Below are 20,186 nucleotides of genomic sequence, written 5' to 3'. Positions count from 1 at the left end.
TGTTACAGTTGCCCAGCTGCCCTCCCTGTCATACTAACCAACAGAGACTGACAGTCTGGTAACGCTCCAGTCCTCCCTGTCATACTAACCAACAGAGACTGAAGTCTGGGTTCAGAGACTGACAGTCTGGTACAGTTGCCCAGCTGCCCTCCCTGTCATACTAACCAACAGAGACTGACAGTCTGGTAACGCTCCAGTCCTCCCTGTCATAATAACCAACAGAGACTGACAGTCTGGTAACGCTCCAGTCCTCCCTGTCATAATAACCAACAGAGACTGACAGTCTGGTAACGCTCCAGTCCTCCCTGTCATAATAACCAACAGAGACTGACAGTCTGGTAACGCTCCAGTCCTCCCTGTCATAATAACCAACAGAGACTGACAGTCTGGTAACGCTCCAGTCCTCCCTGTCATAATAACCAACAGAGACTGACAGTCTGGTAACGCTCCAGTCCTCCCTGTCATAATAACCAACAGAGACTGACAGTCTGGTAACGCTCCAGTCCTCCCTGTCATAATAACCAACAGAGACTGACAGTCTGGGTTTGGTAACGCTCCAGTCCTCCCTGTCATAATAACCAACAGAGACTGACAGTCTGGTAACGCTCCAGTCCTCCCTGTCATAATAACCAACAGAGACTGACAGTCTGGTAACGCTCCAGTCCTCCCTGTCATAATAACCAACAGAGACTGACAGTCTGGTAACGCTCCAGTCCTCCCTGTCATAATAACCATCAGAGACTGACAGTCTGGTAACGCTCCAGTCCTCCCTGTCATAATAACCAACAGAGACTGACAGTCTGGTAACGCTCCAGTCCTCCCTGTCATAATAACCAACAGAGACTGACAGTCTGGTAACGCTCCAGTCCTCCCTGTCATAATCCAACAGAGACTGACAGTCTGGTAACGCTCCAGTCCTCCCTGTCATAATAACCAACAGAGACTGACAGTCTGGTAACGCTCCAGTCCTCCCTGTCATAATAACCAACAGAGACTGACAGTCTGGTAACGCTCCAGTCCTCCCTGTCATAATAACCAACAGAGACTGACAGTCTGGTAACGCTCCAGTCCTCCCTGTCATAATAACCAACAGAGACTGACAGTCTGGTAACGCTCCAGTCCTCCCTGTCATAATAACCAACAGAGACTGACAGTCTGGTAACGCTCCAGTCCTCCCTGTCATAATAACCAACAGAGACTGACAGTCTGGTAACGCTCCAGTCCTCCCTGTCATAATAACCAACAGAGACTGACAGTCTGGTAACGCTCCAGTCCTCCCTGTCATAATAACCAACAGAGACTGACAGTCTGGTAACGCTCCAGTCCTCCCTGTCATAATAACCAACAGAGACTGACAGTCTGGTAACGGTAACGCTCCAGTCCTCCCTGTCATAATAACCAACAGAGACTGACAGTCTGGTAACGCTCCAGTCCTCCCTGTCATAATAACCAACAGAGACTGACAGTCTGGTAACGCTCCAGTCCTCCCTGTCATAATAACCAACAGAGACTGACAGTCTGGTAACGCTCCAGTCCTCCCTGTCATAATAACCAACAGAGACTGACAGTCTGGTAACGCTCCAGTCCTCCCTGTCATAATAACCAACAGAGACTGACAGTCTGGTAACGTCTGGTAACAGTCCTCCCTGTCATAATAACCAACAGAGACTGACAGTCTGGTAACGCTCCAGTCCTCCCTGTCATAATAACCAACAGAGACTGACAGTCTGGTAACGCTCCAGTCCTCCCTGTCATAATAACCAACAGAGACTGACAGTCTGGTAACGCTCCAGTCCTCCCTGTCATAATAACCAACAGAGACTGACAGTCTGGTAACACTCCAGTCCTCCCTGTCATAATAACCAACAGAGACTGACAGTCTGGTAACGCTCCAGTCCTCCCTGTCATAATAACCAACAGAGACTGACAGTCTGGTAACGCTCCAGTCCTCCCTGTCATAATAACCAACAGAGACTGACAGTCTGGTAACACTCCAGTCCTCCCTGTCATAACAACCAACAGAGACTGACAGTCTGGTAACGCTCCAGTCCTCCCTGTCATAACAACCAACAGAGACTGACAGTCTGGTAACGCTCCAGTCCTCCCTGTCATAACAACCAACAGAGACTAACTGGTAACACTCCAGTCCTCCCTGTCAGTCTGGTAACGCTCCAGTCCTCCCTGTCATAATAACCAACAGAGACTGACAGTCTGGGTTTGGTAACGCTCCAGTCCTCCCTGTCATAACAACCAACAGAGACTGACAGTCTGGTAACGCTCCAGTCCTCCCTGTCATAATAACCAACAGACACTGACAGTCTGGTAACGCTCCAGTCCTCCCTGTCATAATAACCAACAGAGACTGACAGTCTGGTAACGCTCCAGTCCTCCCTGTCATAATAATCAACAGAGACTGACAGTTTGGGTTTGGTAACGCTCCAGTCCTCCCTGTCATACTAACCAACAGAGACTGACAGTCTGGTAACGCTCCAGTCCTCCCTGTCATAATAACCAACAGAGACTGACAGTCTGGGTTTGGTAACGCTCCAGTCCTCCCTGTCATAATAACCAACAGAGACTGACAGTCTGGTAACGCTCCAGTCCTCCCTGTCATAACAACCAACAGAGACTGACAGTCTGGGTTTGGTAACGCTCCAGCCCTCCCTGTCATAATAACCAACAGAGACTGACAGTCTGGTAACACTCCAGTCCTCCCTGTCATAATAACCAACAGGGACTGACAGTCTGGTAACGCTCCAGTCCTCCCTGTCATAATAACCAACAGAGACTGACAGTCTGGTAACACTCCAGTCCTCCCTGTCATAATAACCAACAGGGACTGACAGTCTGACAGTCTCCCTGTCAATAACCAACAGAGACTCAGTCTGGTAGTCCTCCCTGTCATAATAACCAACAGAGACTGACAGTCTGGTAACGCTCCAGTCCTCCCTGTCATAATAACCAACAGAGACTGACAGTCTGGTAACGCTCCAGTCCTCCCTGTCATAATAACCAACAGAGACTGACAGTCTGGGTTTGGTAACGCTCCAGTCCTCCCTGTCATAACAACCAACAGAGACTAACCAACAGAGACTGACAGTCTGGTAACGCTCCAGTCCTCCCTGTCATAATAACCAACAGAGACTGACAGTCTGGTAACGCTCCAGTCCTCCCTGTCATAATAACCAACAGAGACTGACAGTCTGGTAACGCTCCAGTCCTCCCTGTCATAATAACCAACAGAGACTGACAGTCTGGTAACGCTCCAGTCCTCCCTGTCATAATAACCAACAGAGACTGACAGTCTGGTAACGCTCCAGTCCTCCCTGTCATAATAACCAACAGAGACTGACAGTCTGGTAACGCTCCAGTCCTCCCTGTCATAATAACCAACAGAGACTGACAGTCTGGTAACGCTCCAGTCCTCCCTGTCATAATAACCAACAGAGACTGACAGTCTGGTAACGCTCCAGTCCTCCCTGTCATAATAACCAACAGAGACTGACAGTCTGGTAATGCTCCAGTCCTCCCTGTCATAACAACCAACAGAGACTGACAGTCTGGTAACACTCCAGTCCTCCCTGTCATAATAACATAAGTCTGGTAACCAGTCCTCCCTGTCACAACCAACAGAGACTGACAGTCTGGTAACGCTCCAGTCCTCCCATGTCAGTAACACTAATAACAACAACAGAGACTGACAGTCTGGTAACACTCCAGTCCTCCCTGTCATAACAACCAACAGAGACTGACAGTCTGGTAACGCTCCAGTCCTCCCTGTCATAATAACCAACAGAGACTGACAGTCTGGGTTTGTCTGTAACAGCTCCAGTCCTCCCTGTCATAATAACCAACAGAGACTGACAGTCTGGTAGTCCTCCCTGTCATAATAACCAACAGAGACTCAGTCTGGTAGTCCTCCTGTCATAATAACCAACAGAGACTGACAGTCTGGTAACGCTCCAGTCCTCCCTGTCATAATAACCAACAGAGACTGACAGTCTGGTAACGCTCCAGTCCTCCCTGTCATAATAACCAACAGAGACTGACAGTCTGGTAACGCTCCAGTCCTCCCTGTCATAATAACCAACAGAGACTGACAGTCTGGTAACGCTCCAGTCCTCCCTGTCATAATAACCAACAGAGACTGACAGTCTGGTAACGCTCCAGTCCTCCCTGTCATAATAACCAACAGAGACTGACAGTCTGGTAACGCTCCAGTCCTCCCTGTCATAATAACCAACAGAGACTGACAGTCTGGTAACGCTCCAGTCCTCCCTGTCATAATAACCAACAGAGACTGACAGTCTGGTAACGCTCCAGTCCTCCCTGTCATAATAACCAACAGAGACTGACAGTCTGGTAACGCTCCAGTCCTCCCTGTCATAATAACCAACAGAGACTGACAGTCTGGGTAACGCTCCAGTCCTCCCTGTCATAATAACCAACAGAGACTGACAGTCTGGTAACGCTCCAGTCCTCCCTGTCATAATAACCAACAGAGACTGACAGTCTGGTAACGCTCCAGTCCTCCCTGTCATAATAACCAACAGAGACTGACAGTCTGGTAACGCTCCAGTCCTCCCTGTCATAATAACCAACAGAGACTGACAGTCTGGTAAAGCTCCAGTCCTCCCTGTCATAATAACCAACAGAGACTGACAGTCTGGTAACGCTCCAGTCCTCCCTGTCATAATAACCAACAGAGACTGACAGTCTGGTAACGCTCCAGTCCTCCCTGTCATAATAACCAACAGAGACTGACAGTCTGGTAACGCTCCAGTCCTCCCTGTCATAATAACCAACAGAGACTGACAGTCTGGTAACGCTCCAGTCCTCCCTGTCATAATAACCAACAGAGACTGACAGTCTGGTAACGCTCCAGTCCTCCCTGTCATAATAACCAACAGAGACTGACAGTCTGGTAACGCTCCAGTCCTCCCTGTCATAATAACCAACAGAGACTGACAGTCTGGTAACGCTCCAGTCCTCCCTGTCATAATAACCAACAGAGACTGACAGTCTGGTAACGCTCCAGTCCTCCCTGTCATAATAACCAACAGAGACTGACAGTCTGGTAACGCTCCAGTCCTCCCTGTCATAATAACCAACAGAGACTGACAGTCTGGTAACGCTCCAGTCCTCCCTGTCATAATAACCAACAGAGACTGACAGTCTGGTAACGCTCCAGTCCTCCCTGTCATAATAACCAACAGAGACTGACAGTCTGGTAACGCTCCAGTCCTCCCTGTCATAATAACCAACAGAGACTGACAGTCTGGTAACGCTCCAGTCCTCCCTGTCATAATAACCAACAGAGACTGACAGTCTGGTAACGCTCCAGTCCTCCCTGTCATAATAACCAACAGAGACTGACAGTCTGGGTAACGCTCCAGTCCTCCCTGTCATAATAACCAACAGAGACTGACAGTCTGGTAACGCTCCAGTCCTCCCTGTCATAATAACCAACAGAGACTGACAGTCTGGTAACGCTAACGCTCCAGTCCTCCCTGTCATAATAACCAACAGAGACTGACAGTCTGGTAACGCTCCAGTCCTCCCTGTCATAATAACCAACAGAGACTGACAGTCTGGTAACGCTCCAGTCCTCCCTGTCATAATAACCAACAGAGACTGACAGTCTGGTAACGCTCCAGTCCTCCCTGTCATAATAACCAACAGAGACTGACAGTCTGGTAACGCTCCAGTCCTCCCTGTCATAATAACCAACAGAGACTGACAGTCTGGTAACGCTCCAGTCCTCCCTGTCATAATAACCAACAGAGACTGACAGTCTGGTAACCCCAGTCCTCCCTGTCATAATAACCAACAGAGACTGACAGTCTGGTAGAGTCCTCCCTGACAGTAACCAACAGAGACTGACAGTCTGGTAACGCTCCAGTCCTCCCTGTCATAATAACCAACAGAGACTGACAGTCTGGTTTGGTACGCTCCAGTCCTCCCTGTCATAATAACCAACAGAGACTGACAGTCTGGTAACGCTCCAGTCCTCCCTGTCATAATAACCAACAGAGACTGACAGTCTGGTAACGCTCCAGTCCTCCCTGTCATAATAACCAACAGAGACTGACAGTCTGGGTTTGGTAACGCTCCAGTCCTCCCTGTCATAATAACCAACAGAGACTGACAGTCTGGGTTTGGTAACGCTCCAGTCCTCCCTGTCATAATAACCAACAGAGACTGACAGTCTGGTAACGCTCCAGTCCTCCCTGTCATAATAACCAACAGAGACTGACAGTCTGGTAACGCTCCAGTCCTCCCTGTCATAATAACCAACAGAGACTGACAGTCTGGGTTTGGTAACGCTCCAGTCCTCCCTGTCATAATAACCAACAGAGACTGACAGTCTGGTAACGCTCCAGTCCTCCCTGTCATAATAACCAACAGAGACTGACAGTCTGGGTAACGCTCCAGTCCTCCCTGTCATAATAACCAACAGAGACTGACAGTCTGGGTAACGCTCCAGTCCTCCCTGTCATAATAACCAACAGAGACTGACAGTCTGGTAACGCTCCAGTCCTCCCTGTCATAATAACCAACAGAGACTGACAGTCTGGTAACGCTCCAGTCCTCCCTGTCATAATAACCAACAGAGACTGACAGTCTGGTAACGCTCCAGTCCTCCCTGTCATAATAACCAACAGAGACTGACAGTCTGGTAACGCTCCAGTCCTCCCTGTCATAATAACCAACAGAGACTGACAGTCTGGGTAACGCTCCAGTCCTCCCTGTCATAATAACCAACAGAGACTGACAGTCTGGTAACGCTCCAGTCCTCCCTGTCATAATAACCAACAGAGACTGACAGTCTGGTACAGTCTCCCTGTCATAATAACCAACAGAGACTGACAGTCTGGTAACGCTCAGTCCTCCCTGTCATAATAACCAACAGAGACTCAGTCTCCCTCCCTGTCATAATAACCAACAGAGACTGACAGTCTGGTAACGCTCCAGTCCTCCCTGTCATAATAACCAACAGAGACTGACAGTCTGGTAACGCTCCAGTCCTCCCTGTCATAATAACCAACAGAGACTGACAGTCTGGTAACGCTCCAGTCCTCCCTGTCATAATAACCAACAGAGACTGACAGTCTGGTAACGCTCCAGTCCTCCCTGTCATAATAACCAACAGAGACTGACAGTCTGGTAACGCTCCAGTCCTCCCTGTCATAATAACCAACAGAGACTGACAGTCTGGTAACGCTCCAGTCCTCCCTGTCATAATAACCAACAGAGACTGACAGTCTGGTAACGCTCCAGTCCTCCCTGTCATAATAACCAACAGAGACTGACAGTCTGGTAACGCTCCAGTCCTCCCTGTCATAATAACCAACAGAGACTGACAGTCTGGTAACGCTCCAGTCCTCCCTGTCATAATAACCAACAGAGACTGACAGTCTGGTAACGCTCCAGTCCTCCCTGTCATAATAACCAACAGAGACTGACAGTCTGGTAACGCTCCAGTCCTCCCTGTCATAATAACCAACAGAGACTGACAGTCTGGTAACGCTCCAGTCCTCCCTGTCATAATAACCAACAGAGACTGACAGTCTGGTAACGCTCCAGTCCTCCCTGTCATAATAACCAACAGAGACTGACAGTCTGGTAACGCTCCAGTCCTCCCTGTCATAATAACCAACAGAGACTGACAGTCTGGTAACGCTCCAGTCCTCCCTGTCATAATAACCAACAGAGACTGACAGTCTGGTAACGCTCCAGTCCTCCCTGTCATAATAACCAACAGACACTGACAGTCTGGTAACGCTCCAGTCCTCCCTGTCATAATAACCAACAGAGACTAACAGTCTGGTAATGCTCCAGTCCTCCCTGTCATAATAACCAACAGAGACTAACAGTCTGGTAATGCTCCAGTCCTCCCTGTCATAATAACCAACAGAGACTGACAGTCTGGTAACGCTCCAGTCCTCCCTGTCATAATAACCAACAGAGACTGACAGTCTGGTAACGCTCCAGTCCTCCCTGTCATAATAACCAACAGAGACTGACAGTCTGGTAACGCTCCAGTCCTCCCTGTCATAATAACCAACAGAGACTGACAGTCTGGTAATGCTCCAGTCCTCCCTGTCATAATAACCAACAGAGACTGACAGTCTGGTAATGCTCCAGTCCTCCCTGTCATAATAACCAACAGAGACTGACAGTCTGGTATAGTCCTCCCTGTCATAATAACCAACAGAGACTGACAGTCTGGTAACGCTAACGCTCCAGTCCTCCCTGTCATAATAACCAACAGAGACTGACAGTCTGGTAACGCTCCAGTCCTCCCTGTCATAATAACCAACAGAGACTGACAGTCTGGTAACGCTCCAGTCCTCCCTGTCATAATAACCAACAGAGACTGACAGTCTGGTAACGCTCCAGTCCTCCCTGTCAACAGAGACTACAGTCTGGTAACCAGTCCTCCCTGTCATAATAACAGAGACTGACAGTCTGGTAACGCTCCAGTCCTCCCTGTCATAATAACCAACAGAGACTGACAGTCTGGTAACGCTCCAGTCCTCCCTGTCATAATAACCAACAGAGACTGACAGTCTGGTAACGCTCCAGTCCTCCCTGTCATAATAACCAACAGAGACTGACAGTCTGGTAGTCCTGGTAACGCTCCAGTCCTCCCTGTCATAATAACCAACAGAGACTGACAGTCTGGTAACGCTCCAGTCCTCCCTGTCATAATAACCAACAGAGACTGACAGTCTGGTAACGCTCCAGTCCTCCCTGTCATAATAACCAACAGAGACTGACAGTCTGGTAACGCTCCAGTCCTCCCTGTCATAATAACCAACAGAGACTGACAGTCTGGTAACGCTCCAGTCCTCCCTGTCAAATAACCAACAGAGACTGACAGTCTGGTAACGCTCCTCCTCCCTGTCATAATAACCAACAGAGACTGACAGTCTGGTAACGCTCCAGTCCTCCCTGTCATAATAACCAACAGAGACTGACAGTCTGGTAACGCTCCAGTCCTCCCTGTCATAATAACCAACAGAGACTGACAGTCTGGTAACGCTCCAGTCCTCCCTGTCATAATAACCAACAGAGACTGACAGTCTGGTAACACTCCAGTCCTCCCTGTCATAATAACCAACAGAGACTGACAGTCTGGTAACGCTCCAGTCCTCCCTGTCATAATAACCAACAGAGACTAACGCTCCAGTCCTCCCTGTCATAATAACCAACAGAGACTGACAGTCTGGTAACGCTCCAGTCCTCCCTGTCATAATAACCAACAGAGACTGACAGTCTGGTAACGCTCCAGTCCTCCCTGTCATAATAACCAACAGAGACTGACAGTCTGGAGACTGACAGTCTGGTAACGCTCCAGTCCTCCCTGTCATAATAACCAACAGAGACTGACAGTCTGGTAACGCTCCAGTCCTCCCTGTCATAATAACCAACAGAGACTGACAGTCTGGTAACGCTCCAGTCCTCCCTGTCATAATAACCAACAGAGACTGACAGTCTGGGTTTGGTAACGCTCCAGTCCTCCCTGTCATAATAACCAACAGAGACTGACAGTCTGGTAACGCTCCAGTCCTCCCTGTCATAATAACCAACAGAGACTGACAGTCTGGGTAACGCTCCAGTCCTCCCTGTCATAATAACCAACAGAGACTGACAGTCTGGTAACGCTCCAGTCCTCCCTGTCATAATAACCAACAGAGACTGACAGTCTGGTAACGCTCCAGTCCTCCCTGTCATAATAACCAACAGAGACTGACAGTCTGGTAACGCTCCAGTCCTCCCTGTCATAATAACCAACAGAGACTGACAGTCTGGTAACGCTCCAGTCCTCCCTGTCATAATAATACCAACAGAGACTGACAGTCTGGTAACGCTCCAGTCCTCCCTGTCATAATAACCAACAGAGACTGACAGTCTGGTAACGCTCCAGTCCTCCCTGTCATAATAACCAACAGAGACTGACAGTCTGGTAACGCTCCAGTCCTCCCTGTCATAATAACCAACAGAGACTGACAGTCTGGTAACGCTCCAGTCCTCCCTGTCATAATAACCAACAGAGACTGACAGTCTGGTAACGCTCCAGTCCTCCCTGTCATAATAAGACTGACAGTCAACAGAGACTGACAGTCTGGTAACGCTCCAGTCCTCCCTGTCATAATAACCAAACAGAGACTGACAGTCTGGTAACGCTCCAGTCCTCCCTGTCATAATAACCAACAGAGACTGACAGTCTGGTAACGCTCCAGTCCTCCCTGTCATAATAACCAACAGAGACTGACAGTCTGGTAACGCTCCAGTCCTCCCTGTCATAATAACCAACAGAGACTGACAGTCTGGCTCCAGTCCTCCCTGTCATAATAACAAACAGAGACTGACAGTCTGGTAACGCTCCAGTCCTCCCTGTCATAATAAACCAACAGAGACTGACAGTCTGGTAACGCTCCAGTCCTCCCTGTCATAATAACCAACAGAGACTGACAGTCTGGTAACGCTCCAGTCCTCCCTGTCATAATAACAAACAGAGACTGACAGTCTGGGTTTGGTAACGCTCCAGTCCTCCCTGTCATAATAACCAACAGAGACTGACAGTCTGGTAACACTCCAGTCCTCCCTGTCATAATAACCAACAGAGACTGACAGTCTGGGTAACGCTCCAGTCCTCCCTGTCATAATAACCAACAGAGACTGACAGTCTGGTAACGCTCCAGTCCTCCCTGTCATAATAACCAACTGACAGTCTGGTAACGCATAATAACCAACAGAGACTGACAGTCTGGTAACGCTCCAGTCCTCCCTGTCATAATAACCAACAGAGACTGACAGTCTGGCTCCAGTCCTCCCTGTCATAAACGCTCCAGTCCTCCCTGTCATAATAACCAACAGAGACTGACAGTCTGGTAACGCTCCAGTCCTCCCTGTCATAATAACCAACAGAGACTGACAGTCTGGTAACGCTCCAGTCCTCCCTGTCATAATAACCAACAGAGACTGACAGTCTGGTAACGCTCCAGTCCTCCCTGTCATAATAACCAACAGAGACTGACAGTCTGGTAACGCTCCAGTCCTCCCTGTCATAATAACCAACAGAGACTCAGTCTGGTAACGCCCAGTCCTCCCTGTCATAATAACCAACAGAGACTGACAGTCTGGTAACGCTCCAGTCCTCCCTGTCATAATAACCAACAGAGACTGACAGTCTGGTAACGCTCCAGTCCTCCCTGTCATAATAACCAACAGAGACTGACAGTCTGGGCTCCAGTCCTCCCTGTCATAATAACCAGAGACTGACAGTCTGGTAACCTCCAGTCCTCCCTGTCATAATAACCAACAGAGACTGACAGTCTGGTAACGCTCCAGTCCTCCCTGTCATAATAACCAACAGAGACTGACAGTCTGGTAACGTCTCCAGTCCTCCCTGTCATAATAACCAACAGAGACTGACAGTCTGGTAACGCTCCAGTCCTCCCTGTCATAATAACCAACAGAGACTGACAGTCTGGGTTTGGTAACGCTCCAGTCCTCCCTGTCATAATAACCAACAGAGACTGACAGTCTGGTAACGCTCCAGTCCTCCCTGTCATAATAACCAACAGAGACTGACAGTCTGGGTTTGGTAACGCTCCAGTCCTCCCTGTCATAACAACCAACAGAGACTGACAGTCTGGTAACGCTCCAGTCCTCCCTGTCATAATAACCAACAGAGACTGACAGTCTGGTAACGCTCCAGTCCTCCCTGTCATAATAACCAACAGAGACTGACAGTCTGGTAACGCTCCAGTCCTCCCTGTCATAATAACCAACAGAGACTGACAGTCTGGTAACGCTCCAGTCCTCCCTGTCATAATAACCAACAGAGACTGACAGTCTGGTAACGCTCCAGTCCTCCCTGTCATAATAACCAACAGAGACTGACAGTCTGGTAACGCTCCAGTCCTCCCTGTCATAATAACCAGTCCTCCCTGTCATAATAACCAGAGACTGACAGTCTGGTAACGCTCCAGTCCTCCCTGTCATAATAACCAACAGAGACTGACAGTCTGGTAACGCTCCAGTCCTCCCTGTCATAATAACCAACAGAGACTGACTGGTCTGGTAACGCTCCAGTCCTCCCTGTCATAATAACCAACAGAGACTGACAGTCTGGTAACGCTCCAGTCCTCCCTGTCATAATAACCAACAGAGACTGACAGTCTGGTAACGCTCCAGTCCTCCCTGTCATAATAACCAACAGAGACTGACAGTCTGGTAACGCTCCAGTCCTCCCTGTCATAATAACCAACAGAGACTGACAGTCTGGTAACGCTCCAGTCCTCCCTGTCATAATAACCAACAGAGACTGACAGTCTGGTAACGCTCCAGTCCTCCCTGTCATAACAACCAACAGAGACTGACAGTCTGGTAACGCTCCAGTCCTCCCTGTCATAACAACCAACAGAGACTAACAGTCTGGTAACACTCCAGTCCTCCCTGTCATAACAACCAACAGAGACTGACAGTCTGGTAACACTCCAGTCCTCCCTGTCATAACAACCAACAGAGACTGACAGTCTGGTAACGCTCCAGTCCTCCCTGTCATAACAACCAACAGAGACTAACAGTCTGGTAACGCTCCAGTCCTCCCTGGAACAAAGCACATTTATATAATGAATATGTATCTTTGTTGAATAATATCTTAAATATAATATACTTAAACTTTAAATAGTTCTTCAGTAGATTACTAATAAAAGTGAATCCACTGTTTAAAAATAGCATTTTTTGTTTTTATGCAGATTGCCATGTCTCATTTTCAAAGTATCTATTTTTTTCAAAACATTGCAGAGTTGGCTACAATATAAATTTCATCCACCTGAAAAGATAGAACAAATATTACCACAAATATTACGGCTGAACTCAAATGTGCTGGTTGATAAAATACCTGTATTTATGGGATTTTTTTTTGAAAATTATATTTTGTTTTTAAATTATATTGCAAATCGGAATGGTAGAGTTATGTCTTTCGTGGAGTTATCAGGGTTGTAAGGGAAGGTCTGCTCAATCCAAGAGTACAACCAATTGATTACAGCATGGAGGAGGCAGGTGGCAGCGGGAGGAGGTAGGAGGAAGTCGGGAGGAGGTAGGAGGAAGTCGGGAACTGGTCTGTCAGCCCAATATAAAGTGTTCAAAACTGGCGGAGGAAAAGAATAGCATAAATAGGAAAGTTTACCAGTTTCAATTGACAGCCGTGCCATACAGATTGCAATAGTTAATAGTTAGGAAGAGATTTTTGATGTATCGATGCCATGGTACAGGGTGTATGAGTTGATATATTAAACGATGCAAGATTCAAGACTTCATGCTTTTCAGCTAAAATTATCATATAGAATTCTTTCCTCCAACAAAATGATAAATACTTGGGGCATTCAAGAAGCTCTGCAGATGTTGTTGGATACAGAATCAATAGACCATTTATTTCGGTATTGCCCTCAGGTAGCCTGTTTCTGGTCTCAGGTTCAGGAATGGCTGAAAATGCAAAACATTGATCTAAAATGATTGACAATTGACCCTGGAAAAGTATTGTTTGGTGATCTAGAGAGACTGGGACAGTCAATTACTAATATACTAATACTCTTGGTAAAAGTATTCATCCCCCCCTTGGCATTTTTCCTATTTTGTTGCATTACAACACGTAATTCAAATAGATTTTATTTGGATTTCATGTAATTGACATACACAATAAATCAAAATTAATGAAGTGAAAAAATAAAATAAAAAAAGATCTGGTGCAACCAATTACCTTCTGAAGTCACATAATTAAAACTAAAGTCCACCTGTCTGCAATCTAAGTGTCACATGATCTGTCACATGATCTCAGTATGTATACAAATGTTCTGAAAGGCCCCAGAGTCTGCAACACCACTAAGCAAGGAGTATCACCAAGAAAGCAGCACCATGAAGACCAAGGAGCGCTCCAAACAGGTCAGGGACAAAGTTCTGGAGAAGTACAGATCAGGGTTGGGTTATAAAAAAATATCTGAAACTTTGAACATCCCACGGAGCACCATTAAATCCATTATGTAAAAAAATGGAAAGAATATGGCACCACAACAAACCTGCCAAGAGAGGGCCGCCCACCAAGTCTCACGGACCAGGCAAGGAGGACATTAATCAGAGGGGCAACAAAGAGACCAAAGATAACCCTGAAGGAGCTGCAAAGCTCCACAGTGGAGATTGGAGTATCTGTCCATTGGACCACGTCAAGCCGTACAGTCCACAGAGCTGGGATTTACGGAAGAGTGGCCAGAAAAACCCCATTGCTTTTCACCAAAAGGTATGTGGGAGACTCCCTGAACGATGAGACTAAAATTGAGCTTTTTGGCCGTCAAGTAAAAGGATATGTCTGGTGCAAAACCAACACCTCTCATCACCCCGAGAACACCATCCCCACAGTGAAGCATGGTGGTGGCAGCATAATGCTGTGGGGATGTTATTCATTGGCAGGGACTGGGAAATTGGTCAGAAATGAAGGAATGGTGGATGGCGCCTAATACAGGGAAATTCTCGAGGGAAACCTGTTTCAGTCTTCCAGAGATTTGAGACTGGGACGGAGGTTCACCTTCCAGCAGGACTATGACCCTAAGCATACTGCTAAAGCAGCCCTGGAGTGGTTTAAGGGGAAACATTTCAATGTCTTGGCCTAGTCAAAGTGCCTAGATGTGCCAAGCTTATAGAGACATACCCCAAGAGACTTGCAGCTGTAATTGCTGCAAAATGTGGCTCTACAAAGTATTGACTTTGGGGGTGAATAGTTATGCACGCTCAAGGTTTCAGTTTGTTTTTGGTATTATTTATTGTTTGTTTCACAATAACAAATATTTTGCATCTTCAAAGTGGTAGGCATGTTGTGAAAATCAAATGATACACCCCCCCCCATTTTTTTTTTTTTTTAATTCCAAGTTGTAAGGCAACAAAATAGGAAAACTGACAATGGAGATGAATACTTTTAACAAGCCACTGTACGGTGTGTAGAATTCCGAAGAGGGTGTCCAGCAGAGATTAATGGGATGGACTGAGGGAAGCTGAGGGAAGCTGAGGGTCGGGAAGTGGAATTGGAGACAAGTGGGAGTTACTGGGCGGGGGATAGAATGATAAGGTAAAAGTATAAAAAAAATAGTAAATAGTAAATAAAACATAACAAAAAGTTTGAATGACACTGAGGGGCAGTGTTGTTACAGCTAATGCCGGTTTGCCCTGAGGCCGATGGCGTGCAGGTGTTTGTACCCATGCAACACACACTCATTCAAATGCACACATGTGCACATGCAGGACACGGACACACACACAGGTAAATGGTGCCACACACGCACTCAAACATATTCAGTTGGCCTTGATGTCTTTGTTGTTTTTTTGTTTTCCTTTGTCTTTCTCTCTCTTTTGTTCCATTCTGTTAGTTGTTGGTGCATGGAGGGGGGGGTCTTGGGGATGGTGAATCGTATAATTTTTTAAAATTATTATTATTTAAAAATGTTATTGCGGGGGACTGTGGGGAGGGTCTTGGATGGTTGAGGAGTAGCTCCTGGGGAACTGTGTGTGTGTGTGTGTGTGAGGGGGGGGGGGGTCTTGGAAGGCTCGGGTCATTGGTTTGGGTCCCTTGTTTTTTGACTTTGTGTGAGAATTGTCGACGTGCTCTTGAGCAGGGCGTTGGCCCTAGTTGTGTGTCGCTTTGGATGGGAGTCTGTTAGATGACTAATCTGATGCAGTTGTTGAGAAGCTTCCCTGAAAGCATATTGTATGTTTTTTTTTTTACATTCAAGAAAAAAATAAAATAAAAAATAAATAAAAACAAAAGACATGGAAAATTGTATTTTACACCAGAGAAATAGAAGTGCCCTAAATATCAGATACCTAATCTTTGTTCCTGTAGCTGTTAGCTCTGAGGGTGTTGTCTACAATAAGTCTCCTAATCTATGTTCCTGTAGCTGTTAGCTCTGAGGGTGTTGTCTACAATAAGTAACAATAAATGACCTAATCTATGTTCCTGTAGCTGATAGCTCTGAGGGTGTTGTCTACAATAAGTCTCCTAATCTATGTTCCTGTAGCTGTTAGCTCTGAGGGTGTTGTCTACAATAAGTAACCTAATCTATGTCCTGTAACTGTTAGCTCGGAGGGTGTTGTCTACAATAAGTAACCTAATCTATGTTCCTGTAGCTGTTAGCTCTGAGGGTGTTGTCTACAATAAGTAACCTAATCTATGTTCCTGTATCTGTTAGCTCTGAGGGTGTTGTCTACAATAAGTAACCTAATCTATGTTCCTGTAACTGTTCGCTCTGAGGGTGTTGTCTACAATAAGTAACCTAATCTATGTTCCTGTAGCTGTCTACAATAAGTAACCTAATCTATGTTCCTGTAGCTGTTAGCTCTGAGGGTATTGTCTACAATAAGTAACCTAATCTATGTTCCTGTAGCTGTCTACAATAAGTAACCTAATCTATGTTCCTGTAGCTGTCTACAATAAGTAACCTAATCTATGTTCCTGTAGCTGTCTACAATAAGTAACCTAATCTATGTTCCTGTAGCTGTCTACAATAAGTAACCTAATCTATGTTCCTGTAGCTGTCTACAATAAGTAACCTAATCTATGTTCCTGTAGCTGATAGCTCTGAGGGTGTTGTCTACAATAAGTAACCTAATCTATGTTCCTGTAACTGTTCGCTCTGAGGGTGTTGTCTACAATAAGTAACCTAATCTATGTTCCTGTAGCTGTCTACAATAAGTAACCTAATCTATGTTCCTGTAGCTGTTAGCTCTGAGGGTATTGTCTACAATAAGTAACCTAATCTATGTTCCTGTAGCTGTCTACAATAAGTAACCTAATCTATGTTCCTGTAGCTGTTAGCTCTGAGGGTGTTGTCTACAATAAGTAACCTAATCTATGTTCCTGTAGCTGTTAGCTCTGAGGGTGTTATCTACAATAATCATATGCACATAGAATTGAATTCCAATGTTTGCACTGAAATGGTCTGCATTAGGAAGAAGCCCACTGTGGGCAGCCAACTCAGTACCATTGACTCAGATGTAAATGTCACTGACATGTCTACCTCGGATCAGCCTCTCAGACTAGCAGTAAAAACAAACAAGCAACCCAAAAAAACGAATAAAAATAGCCCCTCCTTATCATATGTAGCCTGAATAAAACAACATAAAAATCAACAACTTATCAACATCATAAAACATTCATAAACTGGCCATCTCAGAAACACAGTTAGATAATTCCTTTGATGATTTCAGCAGTAGCTATACAAGGTTAAAGAATATACAGGAAAGGTGGGTAATTCCTTTGACACAGTAGTAGCAGTGGGATGCATTGCTGGCTTGCCTCTGAAGTTAAAGCAGGGTTGGTCCTGGTCAGTCCCTGGATGGCAGACCAGATGCTGCTGGAAGTGGTGTTGGAGGGCGAGTAGAGGCACTCTTTCCTCTGAGGCTAAGCAAGGTTGGTCCTGGTCAGTCCCTGGATGGGAGACCAGATGCTGCTGGAAGTGGTGTTGGAGGGCGAGTAGAGGCACTCTTTCCTCTGAGGCTAAGCAGGGTTGGTCCTGGTCAGATGCTGCTGGAAGTGGTGTTGGAGGGCGAGTAGAGGCACTCTTTCCTCTGAGGCTAAGCAGGGTTGGTCCTGGTCAGTCCCTGGATGGGAGACCAGATGCTGCTGGAAGTGGTGTTGGAGGGCGAGTAGAGGCACTCTTTCCTCTGAGGCTAAGCAGGGTTGGTCCTGGTCAGATGCTGCTGGAAGTGGTGTTGGAGGGCCAATAGTAGGAGGCACTCTTTCCTCTAGTCTACATTTTTTTTTATATCAATGCCCCAGGGCAGTGATTGGGGACATTGCCCTGTGTAGGGTGCTGTCTTTCGATGGGATGTAAAAGGGATGTCCTGACTCTCTGTGGTCACTAAAGAGCCCATGGCACTTATCATAAGAGTAGGGGGGGGTGGAACCCTGGTGTCCTGGCTAAATTCCCATCTGGCCCTCATAACATCATCCCCAGCTTACAGGCTCATTCCGCTCTCCTGTAACTATTACCCAGGTTGTAGGAAGTTACCCAGGTTGTAGGAAGTTACCCAGGTTGTAGGAAGTTACCCAGGTTGTTGCTGTAAATGAGAATGTGGAAGTCACATGGCTACAGGTTCATCTAACTCAACTAAAGCCTATTATTGTTCGGAAGTTGCTATAGACCAATTGCGACAAAAGGCTGTGTTTGGACTATATGTTGGGTAATGTATGTGAGGTCTATCTTTTTTTGGTGACCTAAGTATTGACTGGTTGTCATCAAGCTGTAACTAGTACCTGCAATCTGGATCAAGTTCAGTCAACCACGGTATTTATAAACAGAACAGGAACTAAATCATCCACTTGTGTAATCAAATAAATTTGTATTGGTCACATACACATATTAAGCAGATGTTGTCACGCCTGCTTCCTGCTCACCCTCTCCGGCACTCGAGGGCGCCAGGCTGCCCATCATTACGCACACCTGTCACCATCGTTACGCGCATCACCGCTTCATTGGATTCACATGGACTCCTTCACTTTGTTGACGGCCTCCTCTATATCTGTCTGTTCCTCAGTTTGATCCCTGTGTCACCATTAATGTTGTTATGTTTCACCTGGACTCCTTCACTTTGTTGACGGCCTCCTCTATATCTGTCTATTCCTCAGTTTGATCCCCGTGTCACCATTAATGTTGTTATGTTTCACCTGGACTCCTTCACTTTGTTGACGGCCTCCTCTATATCTGTCTGTTCCTCAGTTTGATCCCCGTGTCACCATTAATGTTGTTATGTTTCACCTGGACTCCTTCACTTTGTTGACAGCCTCCTCTATATCTGTCTATTCCTCAGTTTGATCCCCGTGCCACCATTAATGTCATTTTGTTCCCCCTGTCCAGACACTGTCCTGGTTTTGTTTCATGTCCATTATTTAGTAAATATTCACTCCCTGTACTTGCTTCTCGTCTTCCAGTGTCTGTTCTCACAGATGTTATTGTGGGTGTAGCGAAATGCTTGTGTTCGTAACGCCAACATTGCAGTGGTATCTAACAATTCACAACAATATACACAAATCTAAAAGTAAAATAATGGAATTAAGAAACATATAAATATTTGGACGAGCCAATGTCAGAGTGGCATTGACTAAAATACAGTAGAATAGAATACAGTATGTACATATGAGATGAGTAAAACATAATGTAAACATTATTCAAGTGACTAGTGTTCCATTATTCAAGTGGCCAGTGATTCCATGTCTATGTATATAGGGCAGCAGCCTCTAAGGTGCAGGGTTGCATGGCCGGCTAGTGATCGCTATTCAATAGTCTGATGGCCTTGAGATAGAAGCTGTTTTTCAGTCTCTCGGTCCCAGCTTTGATGCACCTGTACTGACCTCGCCTTCAACAAGGACAACAACCACCCGAGCCACTGCCTGTAGATAGAAGCTGTGATAGCTGGGATAGCTGGGTGAACAGGCAGTGGCTCGGGTGGTGTTGTGCTTGTCAGGACAGGATGCTCTCAATTGTGCATCTGTAAAATGTTGTGTTCTAGGGACCAAGACAAAATTTCTTCAGCCTCCAAAGGGCTGTTGTATTGATTACATCTTTACTAATGTTGCACAAATCCGCTCTAAAGCAGATCCCATCTACCCATCAGATGAAGTGATCATAATATTATTTAATGAACCTTTATTTAACCAGGCAAGTCAGTTAAGAACAAATTCATATTTAACAGGAACTGCCCCCTGAACAGCCTTGTTCAGGGGGCAGAACGACAGATTTTTACCTTGTCAGCTCAGGAAATTCTATCTTGCAACCTTTCGGGTACTAGTCCAAAACTCTAACCACTAGGCAACCTGCCACCCCAACATAGTAGCCGTATCTAGAAAAAACAAAAGTTCCAAAGACTGGATCTAGAATTTTGTATAAGAGATCATACAAGAAGTGTTGCAATGATTCCTATGTTGAAAGATATTTGTTGGTCTGATGCAAAGAGGAACATCCTGATGCTGCCACTTGACGCATTTACGAAACTGCTTCATCCGCTTACTGATAGGCCATGATACCCATCAAGGAACTGACTGTTAGAACTGCCAAATCCCCATGGATAGATGATCAATTGAAAAGAAAGACTGTATGGCTGAGAGGGATGAGGCAAAGGGAATAGCA

Source organism: Oncorhynchus nerka, linkage group LG19 (genome assembly GCF_034236695.1).
Source record: "Oncorhynchus nerka isolate Pitt River linkage group LG19, Oner_Uvic_2.0, whole genome shotgun sequence".
Lineage (NCBI taxonomy): Eukaryota > Metazoa > Chordata > Actinopteri > Salmoniformes > Salmonidae > Oncorhynchus > Oncorhynchus nerka.
This window is presented reverse-complemented; position numbering follows the sequence as displayed.